Raw genomic sequence first — 23,836 nt, 5'->3', positions numbered from 1 at the left:
GCCAGGATAAGGGCTGTTAAAGCAAGGAAATGATTTCACATCATTGGATGGGGTTTTAGATTGTACAGTACAGACATTGTAAAGAGAGACTCTGCAGCAGTTCTTCACTGAGGAAGTGTTGAGACAGTAAGTCTGAGGACGAGTTCAGACAGAGTTCAGTGTCATCATCGCGCTCTCCTGTGCTGCTGCCTCCAGGCTGTCCACCCTCAGTCCGATTAAACAGTCCTTTTTTCTTTTTTGCTGTCAGCGGTGACTTTTATCTAAACTGCCCTGCATGCATGCTGACACTTCAAAAAAAGAAAAAGGAAATGGTGAAATCACTGTGAGGCTTTAATCGTTGGATCTGACTTTGTACGGTGACTGGAATCAGATGATGCCATTTCAATATGACCTTTTCACTTTTCTTTGTCAGTTTGATTTGTCAGTTGGGTTTTCTGAACAGTTTTCCAACAGGAAACACATTTAGAATGTGAATCTGGATCGGTCCTCTGTGCTGCAATTAACCGCAATTATCTCCTGTTTAAAAATTGATTACACATGCAAATGCCACATTTAAAGGTCAGACTGATGTTCCCTCATGGATTTACTTAAAGGTCCAGTGTTTAACATTTAGGTGTTGTTTATTGGCAGAAATTGAATAAACAACCCACGTGGATGTTTGTATTTGCGCATGATCGCTTTGAAATACCAAGTGTTAGGATTGTGCAGCCTTAGAGTTAGCCTTTTATGCATACTTTTGGCAAAGACTGTGCTTTATGTTTATGTTTCTTTTCTACAGCAACCATTATGAAGCTTGCAACACAAAAATCACAACATCCTCTCTGGTATGTGACGGCCACCATAGTTCTCTGACTCATTTGGGGAAGAGAGAGCTGAGCAGAGGAATACTACCTTTGTCTTACCATTAAATATCCATCCATCCATTTTCTTCCACTTTTAACCTCCACATGAGGGTCGCAGGGGCTGCTGTGCCAAGCTCAGCTGACATAGGGCGATAGGCGGGGTACACCCTGGACAGTTCGCTTCTAGATATCACTAAATCTTTATGTTGGGGAGAACAGTGAGGAAGGTCCTGGACTCATTTAACTATATACTATATGGACAAAAGTATTTGGACGCCTGACCATTCAAATACATATACATGATTTTATGGAGTTGTTAACAGCTTCCACTCTTCATGGAAGACTTTCTTCAAGATTTTGAAGTGTTTCTGTGTGAATTTGTGTCCATTCATTCTGTGGAGCATTTACGAGGTCAGGCACTGATGTTGGACGAGAAGGCCTGGCTCACAATCTCTCATCCAGTTCATCGAAAAAGGTGCTCCATGGGGTTGAGGTCAGGTCACTCAAGTTGTTCCACACCAAACTTTATAAACCATGTCTTTACAGTCGTTGCTTTGTCCACTGGGGCTTAATCATGTTGGAATAGAAAAGGCTTTTCCGCAAACTGTTGCCACAAAGTTGGAAGCGTAGCATTGTCTGACATGTCTTGGTATGCTGAAGCTTTAAGACTGTCCTTCATTGGAGATAAGGTATGATCAAATACTTTTGTCCATATAGTGTAATTGGCTAAGGAGAACAAAGGCAACATCAAGACGGCCTGATGCTATCTTCAATTCTCAAGAGGAACATGTAATCATCTATCTAAGACACAAACTCTCTCCGGAATAATCTGCTCTCGGCTATATGCTTATCTATATTTTGGTTTACATCGCGCTCCCACTGGCTTCTTGCTGGCAAGGAATGACCACAGTAGCTTTGTCTTGGAGCCAACTGTGAAACAACTGTACAATAACATGTTCTCCTAACAACTGGACTCGCAATGATAGCAATGACTCTACTTTCACAATAATTCATGTTTGATAACGCTAGAGTTGGACCTTTAATCCATACTTACTGTATGTGGTACTCTCCCGCCCCCTTAAGGTTGAAGGGAGTATTGCACCAATTTGTTTCAAAAATGCGCTGTTTTCATAACAAGTCCCTTTCCAGGATCTGCTGAGAGAGAAAATATTGATATTTTATTGTATTTGTCTTCAGGGCCTCGACACAGAGAGTACATTCTTTCAAAAAATACCTTTTCTTCACTTCCAAATTAACTTCACTGTTTGCCCTTAAACTATTTCTCGTTTCTCGGTATTGATAATATGTCTTGTTGAAAAAAAAGTTATTAAGTAGCCTCCAGCTACAGTGAAACTATACACACAGCGGCCTTTAATAAATTGGGGAAATCTGCTTCTGAAGCCCTGCATCTGCTTTAAGTGTCAATATGTGTTTGTGTTTATTGATGATCGTCTTATGACCTCGGTTGTAATGAGTGGTTATTTGAGTTACTGTTGCCTTTCTATCATCTTGAACCAGTCTGGTCATTGTTGTTTTGCATCAAGCGGGCATTTTCACCCACAGAATTGCTGCTCACTGGATATATTTCTTTATTTCTTTCTCTGTAAACTCCAGAGATAATTGTGTGTGAAAATCACACCAACAACCTTGACACGTTCAAAGTCACTTATATCACCTTTCTTTGCCGCTCAGTTTGAACGGCAGCGGCTGGACTTGACCGTGTCGACATGACTAAATGCGCTGAGTTGATCAAAGAGAAGTTAAAAGGGTGAATCTAAAGTGAGGGAAATCTCTTTGTGTTGTACCATGTCTTGATGTGTGGGAAAATCCCATTTGTGGTTATTGACAGATACAGATGAAAGGTTTTTTTTTTTTTACACAGTAAATAAAGTAAAAAAACAAATCAAAAACAGATTTTGGAAAATGAAAAAGAAAGTGTAAAATACTCCCAGATGCCTCAGAAATATTACCTGAGTTGCCTCACACTCATCACCTCTTTTCCTCAGGGAGGTGCTAAAGGTCACCATCTGCCAACACTGAAAACTCCAATAACTTCTTTTCCCTCAGTGGACTTAAAACTCCTCACTCTAGCCTCTAACTCATATACCTGACAGGAATCACTACTTTACAATATTGTGCACTGTATTTATGACATTTTATTATTATTGTTCAAATGTTTATAATTGTCTGCCTCTCTATATGTATGTTTGCATTCCAGGGTATAATTACTGCGCTGATATCAAATACAAATAAACCATTAATGCGACAGAACAATTTGCAGTGTCAGGACAATCTGTAATTTAGATTTTATTGAACTGATTATACATCTAACATGATCTTATTTATTTGCTCATTTAAAACCCAGTTTCTATTTTAGCCTGTCAGCAGTTCCTGCCAGAACTTTTAAAAGTTTAAACTTATAAATTTCACTCGTAGTCATTTCGAGTGATTGTCTTTGGTCCACAGCTCAAACAAGCTGAATTATCAACGTGACATATCTGAGCCGCTGAGCGAGCAAACACAGACGAGCCGCCACTAATTAGCTCCTATAATAATTAATAATAAACATTGACTCTTTACTAACCTGTTTTGTTGCTTATCCATTTCATATATAATCAGTAAACTGACAGGAGAATAAAACTGCAGGACTTAGGTAAAAACTGAGTGGATGTGTTTTAATAAATGAACAGGTGGGTTAATAAAGATCATGGTCCAAAACACTGAATATGTTATGAGGAAAAATGATTGACGTCTGCTCATCTGGAATATCTCATCAGAGAAATACGTCCACACAGCCTTAGAATAGAATATATACTTTATTAATCCCCTTAGGGAAATTATTTCTCTGCATTTGACCCATCCTAGAATTAGGAGCAGTGGGCCACACTGAGTAGCCCTTTCCACCTGGTGGGGACTTGAACCAGCGACCTTTCGGTTACAAGCCAAGTACCCTTTCCACTTGGCCCCAGGCTTTGATAACTAGTTCCAAAAATTCACTTATTAAAAACGTCTAAAGCTAAGACATGAGATAATGTAAATACTCTGGTAATGAGATAAAACAGAAACAGCCTGAGCCCACGTTTGTGTGAGTAGTCTGATGGTTTTTATTCAGGTCAAATCAACCAAAGTCACGTCTTCCTTTATTATAGTGTTAGTGAGTGTCTGATCAGTTTCCTTCCTTCCTTCCTTCCTTCCTTCCTTCAAATATCTTAATTAAGTCAGTCATATTTTATGTTTTTAAGACTCTCTCTTCAGGCACTTTCTTCTCTTATTTCAATTATTTTTAATCTTTCAATTTCTTTCATGCTCTTTCGTCATGGATTATTCTCATTCATTATTTTTTCTTTCTTTTGTTTTTAAATGTTACTGTACGGCACCAGTGAAATTGACTGATTCTGCTCTCGAGTGGGAGACATGTTACATCACATTCATTATGTATGGTTTTATTCCAAAGGCAAATCCTGTATGTAAAACAGCAGCAGCTCTGCAGACACACAGGTGTGAGTGCAACAGCGTTACCAAATACAGCGTACCAAAACTGGAAATCATGATGTTTCTCAAATGTCTTGTTTTTGTTCACAAACCAAAATTATTCAGTTTAATGATTTCTTTGTTGTATGGAACAAAGACACCAGAAAATATTCACATTTAAGGAGCTGAAAACTTGTTTTGATTCTTTTTAAAAAAAACAACAAAAAACACTCAAACCTATTTACTGATTATCAAAATAGTTGAAGATTAATTCAGTAATCCATTAATTGAATAATTGTTGCAGCCCTAGACCTGAAGATTGAAAATTCTAGACAAGCTCTGTTGCCAAGGAACATTTAATTATATGTGTTATTAATTTACCACCTTGATACAATAATAAGAAAAGCAAATCTGCAGAAAATATGTAAATAAATGCCACTATGAGTTTACATTTTTGATTGAAAATAAAGAAGTCTGGAGGAAATCATGTTTCCTACAAACATGGAAGACAAAAACAAGTCATGTAATAATCCTATAAAAAACACAGATGAGGTAATTGTATTCATTCTCTATTAAGCCACAGTTTAAAAAATATATGATTGCTGAATGTAGTTTATGTTTTACACTGCACATATGCGAATTACATATTTAAAACGCATGTTGCGCCAATATGCTCTTGCAATATGTAGGTCAGTTAATATTTCATCACTTGCTGTGGGCTTTGCTTTGCTGGCATGTCGTACAAACCACAGGCCAATTCTCTGTTTTAAATGAACAAATATTGAAACGCGAAAAAAAAAAGATCATGATATATATGCCGTATAAAGGGAAAGGGAAGTTGTTTAGCTGGATTCCAAAGAGACTCGGGCTGTAGTTAGGGTTACACTCAACGACACAAAGTGGAATCAGGGAAAAAAAATGACTTGCCAGAATCATAAAAGAGCCTCAGCGTTGTACTGACACACTTCCTTCCACTGACTTTGTCAAGTGATCATTGCATCAGCCAGGAGAGAAGTGCAATGAATATTAAGCAGTTGACTGTGGGCCAGCAGAGAGAGTTTACTGTAGCTGACCACATGACAGGCAGACATAAAGAAAGAGAAGAAGATTAATGTTTTTCAACTTACAGTTTTCATACTTTTCCACATAAACTTTTACAGTCACAGTCTTATATTTAATCAATGATGTAACTACCGCACGTCACAATATATCACCTGACTTTATCTTTGATCATTACGACATAGACCTTTCGTAAATAGCGTCTATACCACGGCTGCGCTCAGGACACACCAGCAGCTTTGCTGTTTTTATGTCTGTGGTCAATCACCGAATAAAACCACTGAATAAAATTCTAATGAAGTTGGGACATTGTTTAAAACGTGAATAAAATGATAAAATACCATCCTTTCCGATTTATATTCAACGAAATACATGACAAAGACAAGATATTTATCATGTTCAGAAATGCAGAGTCGGGGGCTTGGAAAAAGAGTTCTCAGAAACTAGAAAATCCAACACTTCAGGCAGAGGAACCAAAGAAACCATTAATACAAGCAGAGGATTTAACACGGGGGAACATTCACAGGAGAAAATATGCTGGAGCGTTGACCCTAACCCACAGAAAAGCAGGGGGAGCACAGTCTAAATACATGGAGAGGGAAGTAATTACAAGGGCAGGAAACTTGACAGGAAGTGGGGAATAGATTCAATAGACATTTCAAAATAAAACAGGAAATAAACTAGACAGGACCAAAAACTACACCAACCCTATCAACATTATATCGATATTACACTTCTACCGGCTCCTGACAATATTTAATGTTCAGACTGACACACGTTATTGTTTTTTTGGTTTTGTCTTTTGCAAATAATTATTCACGCATTTCGAATTTGGACAGGGTCTTTATCAACAAAAAGACCGGGAAAGTTGAAGAACGCTCAAAGAACACCAGTTTGGAACATTCTACAGGAGAACTGGTGACGTGGAAACGTGGTGAGTGTCACGATTGCGTATAAAAGGAGAATCCTAGAAAGACTCAGTCGTTGGGGGCGAGGTTCACCACTCTGTGAACACCTGTGTGAGCAAATAGTCCAACAGTTTAAAAAGAAACACTTTTCAACGTGGGATTTGCAAATTAAGGGATTAGCAAAATCCCTAAATTTGTAAATTTGTAAATTATAAACCTCTGCGTGTGTGTGCGTGCGTGCGTGCGTGCGTGCGTGCGTGCGTGTTCCATTGTAGTGTTTGTATTCAGTTTCCATGGGCCATCTGACTTGGAAGTACACTGATCTCTCTCTCTCTTTTTCATGACCTCCATCTGTTTTTCCGTCCACGTCCCTTCCTTTATTCATGAGCACATCCTGAAATCTGAATATGTCCTCTACCATTCCCCTGCCTGTAATGACATCCTTTTATATTTTATTTCCATTCAATCATTTTGTGGAGCCCTAAATTATACGTCAAGGACCCCCCTTTGAAAACCACCTTTTTCATATCACAATGACTTTACACACATTTGAAAATGAAGCATAAATAAATAGCATCGTAGGACATTTCCAGTTCAGTCAGCCGTGGAAATAATTTCACAGCCTGCAGTGTTTTGACCACAGAGGGAAGACTAACAGTGTATGGAGCAGAGGGCATGGATGGGTGCCCAGGTCCCACAGCTGCATGGTGCTGGGGCACACACAGACCTTCTCTCATGGGCACATTGCTCTTTTTATGCCCGACACAGTGAAGCATTGATCCGCGGCTCCTCATCTGCGCTGCACCAGCACAGCTCGGGTCAGCGCAGACTCCAGCAGCGGCTCAGCGGACGCCATATCAGACAACATCTCCATGCAGACATTCATTTGCTTAAAAGCCCTGCTGATGTATGAGCTACTGAGGGGGAGAGACATTCTGAGATGGTATCAGGGCACCGTCAAAGATTTGAGGATGCGGAGATGCTTTTAGAAGACATTTTAGCTAATAGTGTTTAAGCAAACGTGCCCATTGCAGTGGCACTGCTGACTGGACATATACAGTGCTTAACTCATTTATTAGACCAGCACCCAAAACCACAACTGCTCTAAATTACAGCATTGGTAATTATCAATTTAACAATCAATTTTGTATGCTTCTGTTCTGGTTAATACACCAGTATGTAGAAGCTCTTAAGCCGGAATTATGTTTTTAATGCTAAAATATAATTATTATTGTTATCCATGAATATAACATATAAATAAAAACAACAGAAAAAACAGTATTATTTAAGGATTAAGGTGCCAAATTATAGTTATTTACTGGCGTTCCTGAACAGATAATGTTGTTTTAGTGGTTGAATGTTATGTCATTACTTTCTGACTTTTCAGAGAAGAAGCCCAGTGAGCCGGCTCAAACAAATACATTTTTGAACGATTTATATTTACGTTTCCTAATTTTTATGACAGGTGATCTAAATTTGATTAATGTGACATAGCCGCTGTAGTACATATATTGTTGTGGGTGTCTCTTGAGAGTGCAGATGGAGTCAGCCAGTTGCCATTGATATTGTTGTGATGACCTGATGTGGGTCCAGGATGCCACAGCTGGTTTCCTGTGCGTATGCAGGGCAGCAGTGCTGCTGCCATCGCCGTCTGCAATCATCGGAGTTGTCGATGCAGCACGTGTTTGGTGGAGCTTGACAGGCGGGTTGCCCTTTGACCTCTGGTGCGTAGAAAGCTACAGATGGCACAGAGAGAAAAATGTACCCACCCAGTAAATAGAAAGTCGTCTGTGTTGTCCAGTCAATTAGGATGCCATAAATTATCTAGAGGGTCTTTTTCTTTTTCTTTGAAATACGAAAGGTCTGCTGTGATGTTCGTCTTATCAGTCAAGGCTCCTTTAGAAGTGCATCAATCATTCTGTCAGAGAACAGACGCTGCCCTACAAACCTGTACAAGCATAAAAGCAATTTGTCAACATTTTGTCCCATTAATAGCCCATTTGGTTGTCCTCCATTTTCATCGCACAGAGAGACCGCACTTTGAATTTAACCTTTTGTATTTGCCTTTTAGCTACAGCTACCGTCCACGGCTGCAGAAAAGGTCATGCGGTGGTGGAACAAATGAAGAGGAGGAAATAGCCGTGTCCTGGTCAACAGATAGCAAAGAGGGGGAAAACAGAGCAGACAGAGAAGAGACAGGAAGCTGCGGCTCTCCTCTGAGTCTTTTCAAAAACAGTGTAAATCACTTGGATGGGCCCACTTTATCATTTCACGCCACACTTTGTCACACAGAGAGGAAAATTGTTTGGGAAGTGACTGTTTTACAAAAACAGATGGGGAAAGCGCTAAACGGCAGCAGGGACAATCACACTGAAATACTAAAAAAAACGGATATTTTTGCGTTCCTCTGAGGTTATTGTGCACAACTTTTTGGTAATTGGCATGGTGGATCAGTGGACAGTGGAGACTGCACCAGATTTGACTCATGGCTTTTGTGGACACCTGATAAAAAGCAAATCAAATTTGCCTTCAGGGCGAATAAAATAGTGATGGATTCAGGGACACAGGCAATTTTAAATGCTTATCAATTTTGTTCCACTTTACCAGGTTGTGCCTTCATAAAAAACAGACTTAGAAATTATAACATGCAACAAACCTCCCAGCATCCCTGCAGCTTCACTGGGCTCTAGAGACGCTCTCAAACTGTTTAATATTAAATTAAAAATAATGAAATACATAATCACATCAACAGATTGTGTGAAGTTAATTAAAGAACCTGGAATTGTTTTCCAGTCTGTTCATTGCTTATTATTATTTGAATAAAATAACGGTGAATAGTTGCTGTTAATTTTTCCAAAATAACATTTTTATTCATATTTATGGAGGTAGGGATGTCGCTGTCATCTTTCAGACGGTTAGTCTGCTGTCACATTGAGCCACTGTTACTTACATTAGATTTTTTGAATGCATAGAAATCTGTGTTTTTATTCAAGGTAACAAAGTGTTTTTTGGTCAACATGAGGTAGGAAATATTTGGTACTACTAATTATTCAGTGTGTTGTTTTTCTTGTTTTTCATTTTCACTCCCACCATCTGACGCCTTATCTCCAAGTCATCAAACTAGGTCATTTGTTATTGTTTTGGCGGAGAGACCCCTACAGGCAAGAATGATCACAATGTGCGTTCAAGGCTGTACAATGCTATCTTCATAGCCAGCTAGTTGCAGTATAGTCTACTGGCAACTTTAAAAAAATTAATAAAAATACATCATGTCATTATAGATTTTTGAGATTCAACAAGTAATTTAGTAAATTACTTGTATATAAATATATACAAAAACCCTTTCAAATGGTTTTTGTTATTATGCTAATAGAATAGTTAAGGGGTTTTCAAGTCTAGCTGTATGACATGACTGTGCTGGTGTGAACTCTATGAAAACTTGACACTTGTCAGTGTACCAATGAGAAAGGCTCATCTTACGAAATCTTCTAAACACATGGCATTTTAAAAATAGAAGTCACATTTGAACACATTTGAAGTTAGTGACCCTCCCCAATTAGTGTCCTCGGGCAGGCGACACAAGACGCTCCACACACGAGACTGAAAAATAAGCTGCTTCTCCCAAACTGTAAGACTAGACTGGATTACGTGTTTAATTCAAGTTCAGTATCATCACACTTTGTGCTTTACTTTGAATGTAAAAGTGCAAATTAATACTTGGCCACTTTTGTGATTTTACTGCCCTCTAATTCTACAAAAGTGACACTTTAAATGATTGCAATTTAAAGTCAGTTTGAGCATTGGTATCAATAACAGTCCCACCCCCAAATCAAATTCAGTTTTGGGCCCCATTTCAGGGCTATTCTCAAGATATTATATGTATATTGTGTGTCGGTGCCTCATACACCCACATTTAAAAAAGCACTAGCTATCCCTTTAGGGCATCATGAGAATATAAATTGGATTTAACAGTTGCTCCGGCTCAGTCTTCATCCGTATGCACCATGCATGGATTACTACAGTTTGAATTTCTCCGCTGAATGGCTCCATCTGACCAGCAACACTAAGTTGATGAATGGATGTGATTCAGGAATCTTCAGCTACAGCATATGTTTCCACATCCTCTGTGTGTGGCTCTGTACTAACTAAGCAAGAAGCATTCACTAAAGAAGAAAGAAAATAACAAATGCATTATTATTTGAAAATGGGAAAAAACAATAGCAACTTGAAAATTAACTTTTGAATGTGGTGCTTTTTTCCCTTTGGTTGACTCGGAAGTTAATTAAATTACATTTAATGTCTTGTTTGATTGATGTTATGTTGTACATTTTTTTTTGGTTACAACTGTGAGTCATTGTTGTATCTGTAAAATCTTGTATGTACTCATATTGTTTTCCCAGGCCCAGTGAGTAAATATCATGCTCAGAGTGCAGTTTGAAGACCTCACAGTGTCCTTCTGATTGAATAACTGCATCTGTCTCTGTGTGTTTGTCACATGATGCACCACCTGCGTGTGTTTCCCTGCATTCCACCCTGTGCCTGCTGGGAAAGAAAACTGTGTAGGTGAAGAGGGAGCAGAGGTGCATGAAATAATTATGATCTTCCGTCCTATTTAGAAACGTCACTGTAACAAACAGCTCTGACGAACAACCTGGAGCTGAAAGATCTCTCATAGATTCTCTATCGGCTCTGATTTTGGCAAACATTCTGCTCTTAGAACTGAGCTGAGACGGACGGGGTTTAAATAATGCGTTACCAGGATTTGTGTGGTTTCAGCTGTTTCTGTTGTCCGCATTGCATCCCCTGTCCTGCCAAGTGTGTGTGTTTGCCTGGAGCCAAAGAGATCCTACTTCCACAGAAGTCGTAAACAGACAACTGGTTTGTGCTACAGCATCAGTGGAATGGATGCTGGAGGTGTTTGTGTCTGTTAGCTTTCTGTCGTTCCCTATTTCTGTGGGTTTCAGGTGTGTTTTGGTGTTTTGCCATGACTGGAACGCTGCCTCGCGGCAAGAAGGTGACGGGTTTGACTGTTTGGAGTTTGCATGTTCTCTGTATGCGTGGGTTTTCTCCAGGCACTCCGGTTTCCTCCCACAGTCCAAATGCATACAGAGGTTAATTGGACTCTCTAAGTTGACCGTAGGAGTGAGCGCATCCCTATGTAAGGTGGCGACCCTTATGTGGAGGATAAAGCGGTAGAAAAGGAGTGAGTGAAAGCTGCTTTTAAATTTATAGTTCTCTGTTTTTTTTTTTGAAGTGTAAGAGGCTCTGACACACGGTCAGCGTTGAGTGTACAAAGCACGACCCCGGTGCCAGCACACAAGAGAAGAAAAAATGATTTTACCCACCCGATATAATCTGTGCCACGTTATGTCTACAATATTTGAAGAATACGTTTAGGCTTTAAACTGACATTTGTGTCGTTTTATAAACCGCTCACTCTCTGCACCAAAGTCGTTAGAGCAAATCAGCAGTTTTAGCTTGCAGGTACATGGGAGCTGCTGGTCTGCTGCCTTGTTTTGTAAGTGTCTGTCACTCAGGTAAATGTGAATGAAGGATTTCAAACACTGAAATCAGAATATGACACATTTGAACTTGGTGATGGAGGAGGTAGTGGATCAATATCTTCTGTGTGCTGAAAAGGATGTTTAACGGGGACTTCAAGCAGACTCGGGCAGTAAGTGAGGGTGCTCGAGCAGTACCTCATCATGAAAAGCTATACTATCCCTTTAAAAGTGCAAGATAAAGCCTCTGTCATCGCTGACCTCTGGGTGTGGTGAGTGCTGCACCTTTAACAGAACTTCCTTAGAGCTGAGTATAACACAGATTTGGATCCTTAGTTGTAATTTTATATTTTGAAAGATGTATACACTTCAGAATTGAAAGCCATTCTGTGGTAGAATCATTAATAAAAAAAAAAAAAAAGGTGAACTGTGGCAGGAAGGTACACGGAAAGGCGTAGGAAGATAGCAACAAATAGCCCGCACCCATGGGATTTCCCAGCAATTGATTCTCTTTCCCTGACAAACAAAATGCTTATGTCTTCAGAATAACTCACTGCACACTTTATTTCTCCCCTGAGAGGCAATTTGAGGCAGTTTCCAAACATACGTACATGAACTGTTCATATCACGCGCACAAACAATGTGAAAACACAATGTGTAGTGGTGTAGGGAAAGCTGAATAACATTTAACTTGCACACAACAACATGGATGTTCTGACTGCCCGTGATTATGCAGGATTATGATGCTTTTTTTGCATTTATTTAACACCCACATGTTAGTTTTGCTTCACTTTTCCGCCAAAGCCTGACCATCATTTTCCATTTGAAGAGTCTCCCACCACTGTTTTCTACAGAGGGACTTCATTATTAAGCAGACGGCCTCTAAAGTAGTTATTATTGATTGCCACATTTTAAAATGCTAAGTACATTGATTGGTAAATACTTAAAGCATTTTCATTTGGGTTGTGCCTTATGGTGCAGGGCGATTGCTGCTCGCTAAAACACATATCCTAAAGAGAAGAGGAATATATTAACGTGGACATGCACAGGTTTGGATTCTTGTTTGCTTGTTCCAGGGGGCAGAGGTACTGTCAATAAAACAGGTAGCAGACTCCAAGTCAAGCAAAAGGCAGCCACTGAACAGAAACCTTGGTGACAACTGTGTGTGCAACAAGGCCCTGAATCCCTCACAGCTAAAAATGACGAGATGGTAGTGGGTCTGCACCATAGATTACTTATAAAGACACTACTAGAGCTGCTATCATCAGCTGTCCCTATCCCAGTTCTGTCAGCTTGATGTCTGCATCCAAGTCCCGGTGCCATGCGTCCCCTCTTTCTTTTTCCTTATGGGTTCCACGGCATGGAACCCATGCTTTGTGATGTTGGACGCCGATTTTCTCAGGGTGTGATTTTCTCAGCCGGCCCCATCTTCTTCTTCTCAGGAACTCTTGCTCCATAGGACGTTGATCTGTCTTCTGCCCACAGCACAGGTGGGACTAAACGTCCTCCATAGAGGCAAAACCAGGAACTTGAAGGTTAACACCACGGGGGCGGAACCAGTGAGGTTGGCCGGTGAAGCCCTAGAGAAGGTGGAGTCCTTCACATACCTCAGGCAGTGTGATGGATAAGCAAGGAGGGGACAGATGCCGCCACACCACCAAAGTCTACAATGTCTTAGGAATGTATTAACTGCGTTATCTCACTTTATCTACAGCCTTTTACAACTGGAAAGAGGAGTTTGTAAACCGCTCACTCTCCTGCGCCAAAGTCCACGGAGAAAATGTATATTTTTCCGCTTGAGGGGAGATAAGAGCTGCTGGTTTACAAACAAACCCATTCTTATGTTGTCTGTGATTAACACAACTCTGTCTTTATTTATTACTGAATCCCACCTATACCTGTTTGGAGACACAAAGGTGTTTAATACAATCAACACCAGAAACCTCTAATCAGTGAGTGATCACATCAAACTCACACTTGCCTTTCAAAATAAAAGGCTAGGCTGTACCTACTAAATATGGCAACAAACACACAATGGGGAAGTGATGTTATTGGTTTTCCAGTTGCAGTCATTTGTGTTTGCATCAGCAGTGCGAGGCTCACCCTTCCAATAAATCCTATCATGTCAGTGCAGTGTGGGCTCACGTGGGGGGCGGGAGGGTTTACAGGCTGTGCGTTTGTTAAACAGTGACCCAAGTGATGAAATCACAGGGTTTGTGCGCCATCCTGACGACACAGGAGGAAATAAGCAGCAGTCTCTCGCTCTCTCTCTCTCTCTGATGTAGCAGCGCCAGTGCTCTTTAAATATTTCATTTTTTTAAAAAAAGAAAAGAGAGAAAAGAGAACGAGGGGAAACTGCTTTTCAAAGTGTTATCTTTTAAAATCCCCGACACATGAATGTGCATGAATAGAAAACACTGACGCTTTGTTGTCGTGTTTATTCAGGTTGGAGAACTTGTTGACATGTTTTTTTGTTGCATTAAGTCAGGCTTGTTTATGTATTCTGTACGTCATTTACGCATTCCTTCCAAACACGGACAGTATGAGCGTCTCCCTCCTGCCTCCTTGCATGTGACAGCGTCCCTCCCTCTTTCTCTCCTCCTCCTCCTCCTCCTTTTCTCATTAGGTTTTTTTTTTCCTGCCGGTGAAACACCGACACACTCCCTTTTCCCTTAAACCGGGGGAATAAACACGGAGCGGCGACAGGAGCTGGACTAACCTTCCCTCCCCGGTGCGCACCGGTTCTCCCGTGGATGCCTGTCTGAAAGGAGGGTATGTTGATATATCCATGTTTTCCCTCCCTTGTCACTTTCCTCATGTCGGACTAAGCACAGCGTGGTTGTGTTGAATACTGTGTTGGCTTTCATGTGACCGAGGCTTTTAACGCATGTTCTGCCTGCGACGTTTTTTTTGTTACATTATTCTCTTTGTGCGTTTGCGCTGCTGCTGCGAAACACACACACACACACACACACATACACACGCGCGTATTTAAGCTGCAGCTGTTCATGACACCATCATTTTTATAACGCGGACTTTGACCATTTGTTCTCCCGACCTCTGCTGGAGGATGAATAATCTGATTATTTTGGGAGTGAAGCTGAGGCAAGTTGTGTGGTTTGTGTGGGTTCTCCAGTCACTGTTGACAACAGAGCTGCAGAGCAAAGCTGCAGCCCTGGCGCTAAAACTGGAGCCATGTGATGTTGTCACACTAACAGCAGTGGACCTTGACTTTCATTTTGGATCGCTCACTTGCTTCTCCTTAAAAAGTTCTTGCTTGACTTGAGAGATCATGTGATGTGTGTCAGGCTGCGATGGCAAACTGGATCTACTATTGGCTTAGTCACTGTACTCTCCACACAAACACACCCATCACTGTAATTATGCAATGACCACACTGACAGGGCAGAACACACACACACACTTGCCATGTCACACCCTCACATCACATCAGCACCTCTCCCACACAAAGTGTCTGAGTTTTGCGTTTAAAAGAAAACTTGAGTGGATTTATTTCTCGTTTCCTGTTTGTTTTGGACTCACAGTCAGTCAGTGGTGACTCAGCCTGACAGTGAAGTGTAGAAAATACAGACGTTTGGCTGAGTGCAGTGCTGTGGAGATGTTTGGCTGCAGAAGGGAAGTAGTACTTTGCCTGTTTTTTCACCTGCATGCTCAGACAGGTCTGTGTGTGGAAATAACTTCACCTTTGCCCCCCCCCCCCCAAAAAAAAAACACTCCATTGGTATTGCATACAGTGAGGAGGAATGTTTCAACAGTTGACTTGAGGATGCTGTTCTGTGTGTTTGTGCTGTGTGTACCGAATGTATTTCCAATTTAAAGTGACAGTTGCAGAACACAGGGAAAAACAGATTTTTCTGTGCCTGCTTTTGTCTGTAATATCTTCAGAATATGCTTGCCACTTTATCTCCGTGTTGGATATCAAAGTTCATAAAATCCTCACTCTCCTGCACCATAGTCCATAGAGAAAATCACCATTTTTTAGCTCATGGGGACACACAAGAGCTGCTGGTCTGCTGTGTGCCATAATGTGCAATGGCTGTTTTTCTCTATGGACTTTGGTTTGGGGAGTAATTGGTTTGTCCAGACAGAAAATGCTGTATCATGGTCATATGAAGCTGTTGTAGACTTGAGCCTTTATTAGTTGAGCCTTTTTGCTGAATGACAAAAATGTTTTTTTTCCCCCTTGTGTCCCCACTGACAGCCATGTGTTCAGTGGGGGGGGAGCATCTGAATCTTTAGCTGGTTCCAGATGCAGGATGTTAACACAGCACACCCAGCACTGGCTTTAGCTGTGTTCGGTTCCGTACTGTACTTATTGTTTTGTGTTTCCATTGGGAATAGTACCAAAATAACCGGCCCAAACGTTCCTTTTTTTGATATTCTTCCCTTGAGTTACCAGAGTAATAGTATCAAACAGTACGGGTGGAGCAAAGACACTGTTCTCAGTCCCAAGTCTGACCGAGGGCTTTATGGTTCCAAAATGTACCATGATTGGAACACAGCTGATGTGTCAGCACATCCTACAATCACACAAGGAAAATCTGATCTACGCCTTTAAATGTCTTTCAGTCGGAAATTTCAAAATCCTGTCCTTGAATTGAATATTTTGATATCACATTTCTTATTATATTTGTTAATTCAAGTGCTCGTATTGTCTCAGCTCCTCTGCAGTGCTCTGGCCTTCACCCTTGGCTTGTGAGAGTGTGTCGCTCTCTTCCCCAGAACACATACACCGTCAAACTTGGCTGGCAGGCAGACCTGCTGCCATGCACCATCCGTGCCATCAACATATGACACAATCCTGTGTCTGCTGTGTCGGGCAGCCAGGCAGTCGGCCTCCCGCCCCTCTGAGTATCACCTGATGCTTCTCCTCCTCTGTTAGCCAGGCAGCCATTACCTCATCTCACCAGGAGCATCACTTTCTCCTCTGTGTGTTCATCAGTGTTTCAACGTGAATGGGCTATAATATGCACAGTCACTTCCTGGTTTTCAGTTAGCCAGCCTGACTATTTCCAGTAAGACGCTGTTCCACAGTCGGTGTCTGCAGAAGTTACCGACAGTCTTAAGTGATGAGTTATATAATTTAGTGGGGGCTGTGCACAGAGGGATGCAGCAGTGCTCTGCTGTTGTCTTCTTGCCTTTTTCATTTTCTCTCACGGCTAACGACTAATACAACTACTAAAAGACAAAGTGTAAAGTTTTAATTGCTAACTTTAACTTACAAAGTCCAAGTTTCACCTTAGGAACAACTGACTGGATGTTTAAGGAGCTGGCTTGTATTGTATTTAGCGGAGGTTGTAATCGATGCTCCGTGCATATAATCGATTAGTGATCCGCCAGAGTTTTAGAGACACTTACCTTATTCATCCTTAATTTGGCCAGGATCCCATTAGGATCCAAGATCTCTTCTTCCAGGGAGTCCTGGTCAAGATAGCAGCACAAATAGTTACTAGGGATGCACCTTTTTCACCTCCGATACCGATACGATACCTAAAGGTTTAGAATCGGTCGATACCGATCCGATCTGATACAGAAAAACAGCGTGGAATTTTGGTAACAAACGGTATGTCCCATTGTGTGGAAAAGACAGGGATCTTTCTTTTGGGGAAGGCAACATCAGATTTGACTCCAACATTTCTTTCCTATTTTTTAAAAAAACATATAAACAGATAGAAATATACTGAATTAATTTAATAACTGTGGACCAGTAGAGCAATCGTCAATAAACCAATAGCTTCACAAGCTTGTTAGATTCAAAATAAACAGTCAGTTCTTTGTTAATGGTTTAGTTTAGTACCAAAATGATTTTAACATCCAACACAAAAGCAGCTGAATAAACAGGCTGAATAAAAGTCCCTCATTCACAACGAGATGCATTGTATGTGCAACACAGCCTAGACTACACACTCTCATGTTCTCCATCGACCTTTTGTATGTTGTTGGCGTTGTCCCTCAGAATCACATGGACTTTGCTCAAAGGAATTTGCCACTTGTCAAACATTTCCTTTGGAGTAACTGCAATCTCATCACTGGTGTGTGACCCACGAAAGTTTGTTGCGTTTAACAATGCACCGTGTGGCACGTAACTCTCATCCAGCCAGTGAGCTAATTAGAAGCCGGAATCCCTTGTCCCCTACAACTGACAGCGGTTGTCCATAACGGTGACCACGTCGAGTTTGTTGGCTGAGGTAGTGTGAAAAAGTTCCATATAATTGATCCTTTCGCTCGCTTCATTTTGAAAACAATGTCCGCACGGCGTGTTGCTTGCGTACGACGTCACTCACATCGCACAGTATATAATTAGACCGAATAGGTCGGCCCATTGTCACGATATCCGATCTAGAATATTCTTCAATATCGGGACCGATACCCGATATAAATATCAGATCGGTGAATCCCTAAGAGTTACAGAGACAAAACTATTTCAGATATAAAACTCACAGCAGAATATAAAAGCTAAAGGCAAGTGGTTGATAAGGGATGAACGACATAATTGGCACAATATCGACAGCCGAAAAAGCTGGTACCTCCTTGACTTCTATGCTAGTGGGGCGGGGGCCTACAGCTGCACGATAAAGATATTTTATATCCACATCTGCTGCGACATATAAAGATATTATGTTCATTTCACTACAGAAGAGATGAAATGACATCTGCAGTTGGGCAAAAGTAAAGGCGTACATATATCGGTATCAGTTATCGGCCCAAGTACTTGATATCGGCATATCAGATATCGGCAAACAAAGTCCAATATTGTGCATCCCTAACACTGATTTAATGTATGTATGTACTTCATCATCATCATCATCATCATCATCATCTTTCTGCTACAGTGTGTACATGTTTGTGTTTGTGTGTGAGTTCCGGTGCTCCAGGGTGCTAAAGGGATTTCACAACGCAGCACGCTGCCGACCACCATTTGCAATTCAAATGAACATGTATGAGGCGTCTATTGAAGCTGAGCTGGCTTCCTCTCCTCTGTCTCATTGGAGGCAATTATTCTCTGCACTTGTAAGTGAACTCGTCCACTTCTTATTGACTGCTCTGTCGTAAGAGAGAGAGAGAGCGGCCATTGGTTTTCAGGTGGCTGAAGTTTAATTCCATATGTACAGTCTGGTAGATTGCCCGGAGGGCTGCAACCATAACGATTGTTTTGATTATGTGTTGTTTTATTTTTCCTCACTCATTCCATCTCTCCTTCCTGTGGGCTCCGCTTCTGCTCCAAACTCCAGTCCTTGTTTTAGTTGAACTACTCAAGTCTGCACACATGTGAATGTGACCCTCTCTGCCTCAACGTCACATATAGCAAGTATAGCAAAGTAATGACCCATGAAATATTTGAATTTGAATAACATTAATACATATTTAATAGTTTATCACAAATAGTGAACTGCCTAATGCAAAGTAGACAATGTAACGGATTGATTAAATATCTGAATTATTGCTCTACGCATAGACTAACCAGCTAACATTATGTGGAGAAGAGTTACGGACCAAACCGGACCCTTAAAGGAGTTTGTCTTGTGGGTATTTTGGTGAGGAATTCTGGGAAATGAAGTATGCTAAAGTTGTATTTGGACTTCTATAATAATGAGGACCTTCACAGGCTTTATCCTGTCCGTCTGTATTTATTACGTTATTTTGAAGTTTAATGACGGGGCCTTGTCCAGTGCAGCATTTAAACTGCAAACACAAGCAATACACATGTAGATGTGGTGCAGGAGACACAAGCTGGTGCATGAGCGTATTTACATGTTGTGGACAACAACATTCATGAGTCAGTGAGTCCAGATTTAACAGGATGGATGACATGGTGACTGCTGTCTTTTGTCTTCTATGTTACAAAATAAACTCTCCCATCCCCCAGTTTGTCAGACTTAAACGTTTCAGATTGTCAAACAAATTGAATTAGACAAAAATAAACCAAGTTAACACAAAATGCAGTTTTAATGCAGTTTTTATGCATCCACCACTGACCAAAAAGAACACAAAGGCTCGTCTCAATTTTGCCAAAAAACCATCTTGATGATCCCCAAGTCTTTTGGGACAATATTCTGTAGACTTTTTGGAAGGTGTGCTTCCCGATACATCTGGCATAAAAGTAACGCATTTCAGAAAAAGAATATGCCAACAGTCACTTCAGGACCTGGACGACTTGCTGTGATCGATGGAACCATAAATTCTGCTCTCTGCTAAAAAATCCTGAAGGAGAATGTGTGACTATCAGTTTGTGACCTCAAGCTGAAGCGCACTTGGGTTCTGCAGCAGGACAATGATCCAAAACAAAATGAAGGTTTTGGAGAGGCCTAGTCAAAGTCCGGACTTGAATCCAATTGAGATGCTGTGGCATGACCTTAAAGAGGCGGTTCACTGTCAGAAACCCTCCAATATGGCTGTATTAAAACAATTCTGGGCCAAAATTCGCCACTTCAATGTGAAAGCCTCATTGCCAGTTATCGCAAACGCTTAATTGCAGTTGTTGCCACTAACAGTGGCACAACCAGTACTTTTTCACATGGGGCCATTTAGGTTTGGATAGTTTTTTTCCCATTAATAAATAAAATCATCACTTTAAAAACTGTATTTTATGTTTACTTAGGTTATCTTTGTCTAATTTTTAGATTTGTTTGATAATCTGAAACGTTTAAGTGCTGTCTACAGTGCTGTCAGTACCTCATATAACCACATTTGAAAATATTCTGTATTATCTCTTTAAAACCACCACTTAAAGCCTTGGAAGAAATCTGTCCTTGGAAGAAGTGTAAAATGTTAAGTGGTGAATGTAAGAAGTATAACAGCAAGAGGATTTTCCAGGGACTTTTGTGGCAAAGAACAACATAATGAACTTGTTACCTTGGTTGCACAAAGGCAAATGTCTTTGAGATGAGGAATTTTTCACAATGTTCCCATCCGCAACGCAAAGATTGTTTACGCACCCTCTAGCCCATACCTGATACCTGATAACAGATAAGCACCACTGTGTTATTGATCGCTGGCTGATGTTGCTGTAATGGCAGCACTGTGGTGGCTCAGTGCTCTGCAGCTTTGTGTTTGTTTACCCAGTAAACAGACACCTAATCTCCTTCTCTTCTGTATGCTTTTTTTTTTTTTTAAAGCTTTGTTTGAAATAAGCAAAACAGGATAATGCAACATTACAGCAGCTCAGTGCAACCACAGTTCTCGTTGTTGTAAGAATTGAATTAGGCTTCATCAGGACGCTGCAGCCACTGCAGTCCTGTCAAAATCGTATTACGCTGCTGACTTGAACATCATATTGCTTCGTTGCCTGAGCTTTAATAGTGTGTCCGGCAGTTGCTTCCACAGTTATCTGGTCCATATCCCCCTTTCTGTTTGTTACCGTGTGTCTGATTGGAGCTTTATTTCTAGCTTTGGTGTTTTACTCACACAGCTCTGTCTGGGATGTTTGGTGTCATCCTCAGATTGCATCATTCTGTCTGCACTCGGGTGTGAGAGGAGAGGAGAAGCCATTCAATCCCATGAGACAGTTTTCTTTCACCACTCTATTTCCCATCTTCCATCACATATTGTAGCTCTTCACAATTGATGGGAAGCAGCACTTTGTCCTTCCAGAGGGGAAACAAAGAGCTTTGCCATGAGCAGTGGCAGCTCAGTCTGCCTCTGCCTCATAAGAGTGAGTCAGCACCTTCTCTCATTTCCCCCCCCTCCTTTGCATACTCACACTTGTCTTCCTCGCCCCCCCCCTTGGTTTCAGTCTTCTCTAAACAAATCCCTCGCTTCCCAAAGATGAGACTCATTATGTTGTTGTCTAGTGCAATGGTACCCATAATGTTTTTGGTGCTCTCCCCACAGTGAACGAGAATCGATTTTTCCTCCAAAGTTGGCTCATGATGGGAAAGCGAAGATTTCATTCCGGCCGGTTTATTCCGTCTTCGTTGTGGAAATGCTTTTCTTGAGCTATTTTACCCTCGTTCCAAAAACCCAATCCAACCGCTATTGTTTTCTCTTGGCCACTTTGCTCATAGCAGCCACTAATTAGGGCCTCTGCATTCAACAGTTGCAGAGGAAGGCTAATCCCATTGTTAATCTGTGTTTATTTTCCCGTGGATTACAAAATTACAAACTGGCTGAGTCTCTCACATTCAGCACAGCTACGTGACGTTAGAAAGAAATCTAATTATTGTGTTTGGTCGACTCAAAGCAAACCTTGAAAATACAATGTAAACAACGTTAGTCGGATTGAAACCCAGATAATGATGCTGGGAGTTGAACTACAACTGCATGAATACGTTCAGCTGGACCCAAAGTGCTTGTTGTGCATGTTTCACAGTTCCTGCCCCCGGGTATTGACCCCCAAATAATAGAAGATGCAGGAAGACAGAAGAACACAACCATTGAAAAACATGGAGAAATTCACACTGCTGCCTCTTTATCTAATCATTTTTAAATAATTGATTTATGTAAGACACATACTGTTGCTCTACATGGCACTAATTAGCTGCCACTTAATGCTGTTTTAGACTGTGATGTCAAAGGTCAACCTGGAGCCACCTCATACTGACAAGCTGAAAGTGGCATAATCGCCACTTAAATGCACAGTATGTCATGTTAAAAATAAAAATAACAAATGTCCGAGATTGATGACGTCAGGATGCAGTGTGGGATCATGGGACTTGTTGCCTCACTGTGGTTCTTCTATGTGTCTGAGCCCTACAGGGTAAGTAGTCTTGATCCGTTAGGAACAAATACACACCATTTTTTATTTGAAAGATTTAAGTTGTTTAGATATTTTAATGCAGCAAAGTTGATGAGTCAGACTCACTTCATTCAATAAATGGATTATTTGCCAGTGATTGGACAGTCGTCCAATTCATTGATGTAGTCAAGGGACAACCGTAGCTTGACTTAACTGTGCATGAAAATGTACTGATTGTAAAAGCAAAAAAAACAACTATAAAAGGTCAGTTTTGCTGCAAAATGATCTAAAGCGAGAGCCAAAAAGAGGAGAATAGGGGAGAATAGAGAAGACTGAGAATTCACAATCACACCATGATTCCTGCTGCAGAGTAAATTCCTGAGTTGATGTGTACGAGATTATTTTTACAACATGTCGAGACAAAGTGAATTTTCAGGATGATGCTCCCATGGTAACTGTGTGCTGCTGTGTGGTTAATGAGATATTCAGTAGGAATGTGGCTACTCTTGATCTCAACATTATATTTCATTGTTAATTAGCCTGATGAAGACGATTATGAAGCAGGAGGATGTTGTCTGCTAGTGGATGGTCGACTATTGAACTATCTTGATATTTGATATTGTGATCTTAAATTGTTTTGAATAAAACAATTGAATTGCACTGTTTGCATTTTGGCAATTGTGTTTTAAAAGCTTGAGAAATATGTTTGCTGTTGTCTTTCGAGAAGTGCACGCACAAACTACTCCCTGTCCCTTTGGGCCCATCATGTGTCTCCTAAACTGGTTAGACAGGTTGGGAGATCCAAGCACAGCTGCAGTCACTGGTTCACATATTGTTCACTCACACTAGGTGTGTGTGTGTGTGTGCTTTTTCAGTTGCCAGGTATAATCTGTGTTTGCACGTGACACAAGTCTTGTTTGTTTACTGCGTGGTTCATGCTTGGCTCTGAACTTTACTGTAGCTTACTGTTCCTACACTGTACACACACATAGTTTGTGCTGCTATTCCTTTTCGGACACTGCTTTGACTTAACTTTATTAGGGCAGCCTAAACAAATGCTTATCCCTAACCCTAACTACTATTCAAATCTTAGCTCTAAATTTATCCAGCTACTCAGCGATGAGGTCTTTGTCTTCAGGATGACTACTCGTGTCAGTTTATGACAGAAAAGGTGATAAAAAGGTAAAAACTACAAGTACACACACATTGTTGTACTCAACTGGAGTGTCAGGACTCGTCAGAATGAAACTGTGCATGTGCCAGTCTTGCAAAGATTTCACAATGAGTGATTTCACTTGGAAACAGGTACAGAAAGTGTTGTGTTTGTGAGGTTCAAACTGCTGAAAGGTCAGTTCCACT

The 23,836-nt window shown here is 40.8% G+C and overlaps 1 protein-coding gene across 13 annotated transcripts in view; it reads left to right on the top strand.

The window, feature by feature from the left end:
- Positions 1-14,323: 14,323 nt before the first annotated feature.
- LOC131460358 (band 4.1-like protein 1) overlaps positions 14,324-23,836 on the top strand; it is an 88,398-nt gene continuing 78,885 nt past the window's right edge. For 3 of the 13 annotated variants that reach the window (XM_058630774.1, XM_058630776.1, XM_058630775.1), the window contains exon 1: positions 14,371-14,553. The gene's annotated coding sequence lies outside the window, so the exon portion shown is untranslated. Of the gene's footprint in view, positions 14,554-23,836 lie in introns of all 13 variants that reach the window. The other 10 variants (XM_058630765.1, XM_058630767.1, XM_058630770.1 and 7 more) reach the window with 7 other exon arrangements.

Source organism: Solea solea, chromosome 6 (assembly GCF_958295425.1).
Source record: "Solea solea chromosome 6, fSolSol10.1, whole genome shotgun sequence".
In the NCBI taxonomy this organism is placed as follows: Eukaryota; Metazoa; Chordata; class Actinopteri; order Pleuronectiformes; family Soleidae; genus Solea; species Solea solea.
The sequence above is the reverse complement of the archived record's forward strand: the minus strand, read 5'-3'. Positions and strand labels throughout refer to the sequence as shown.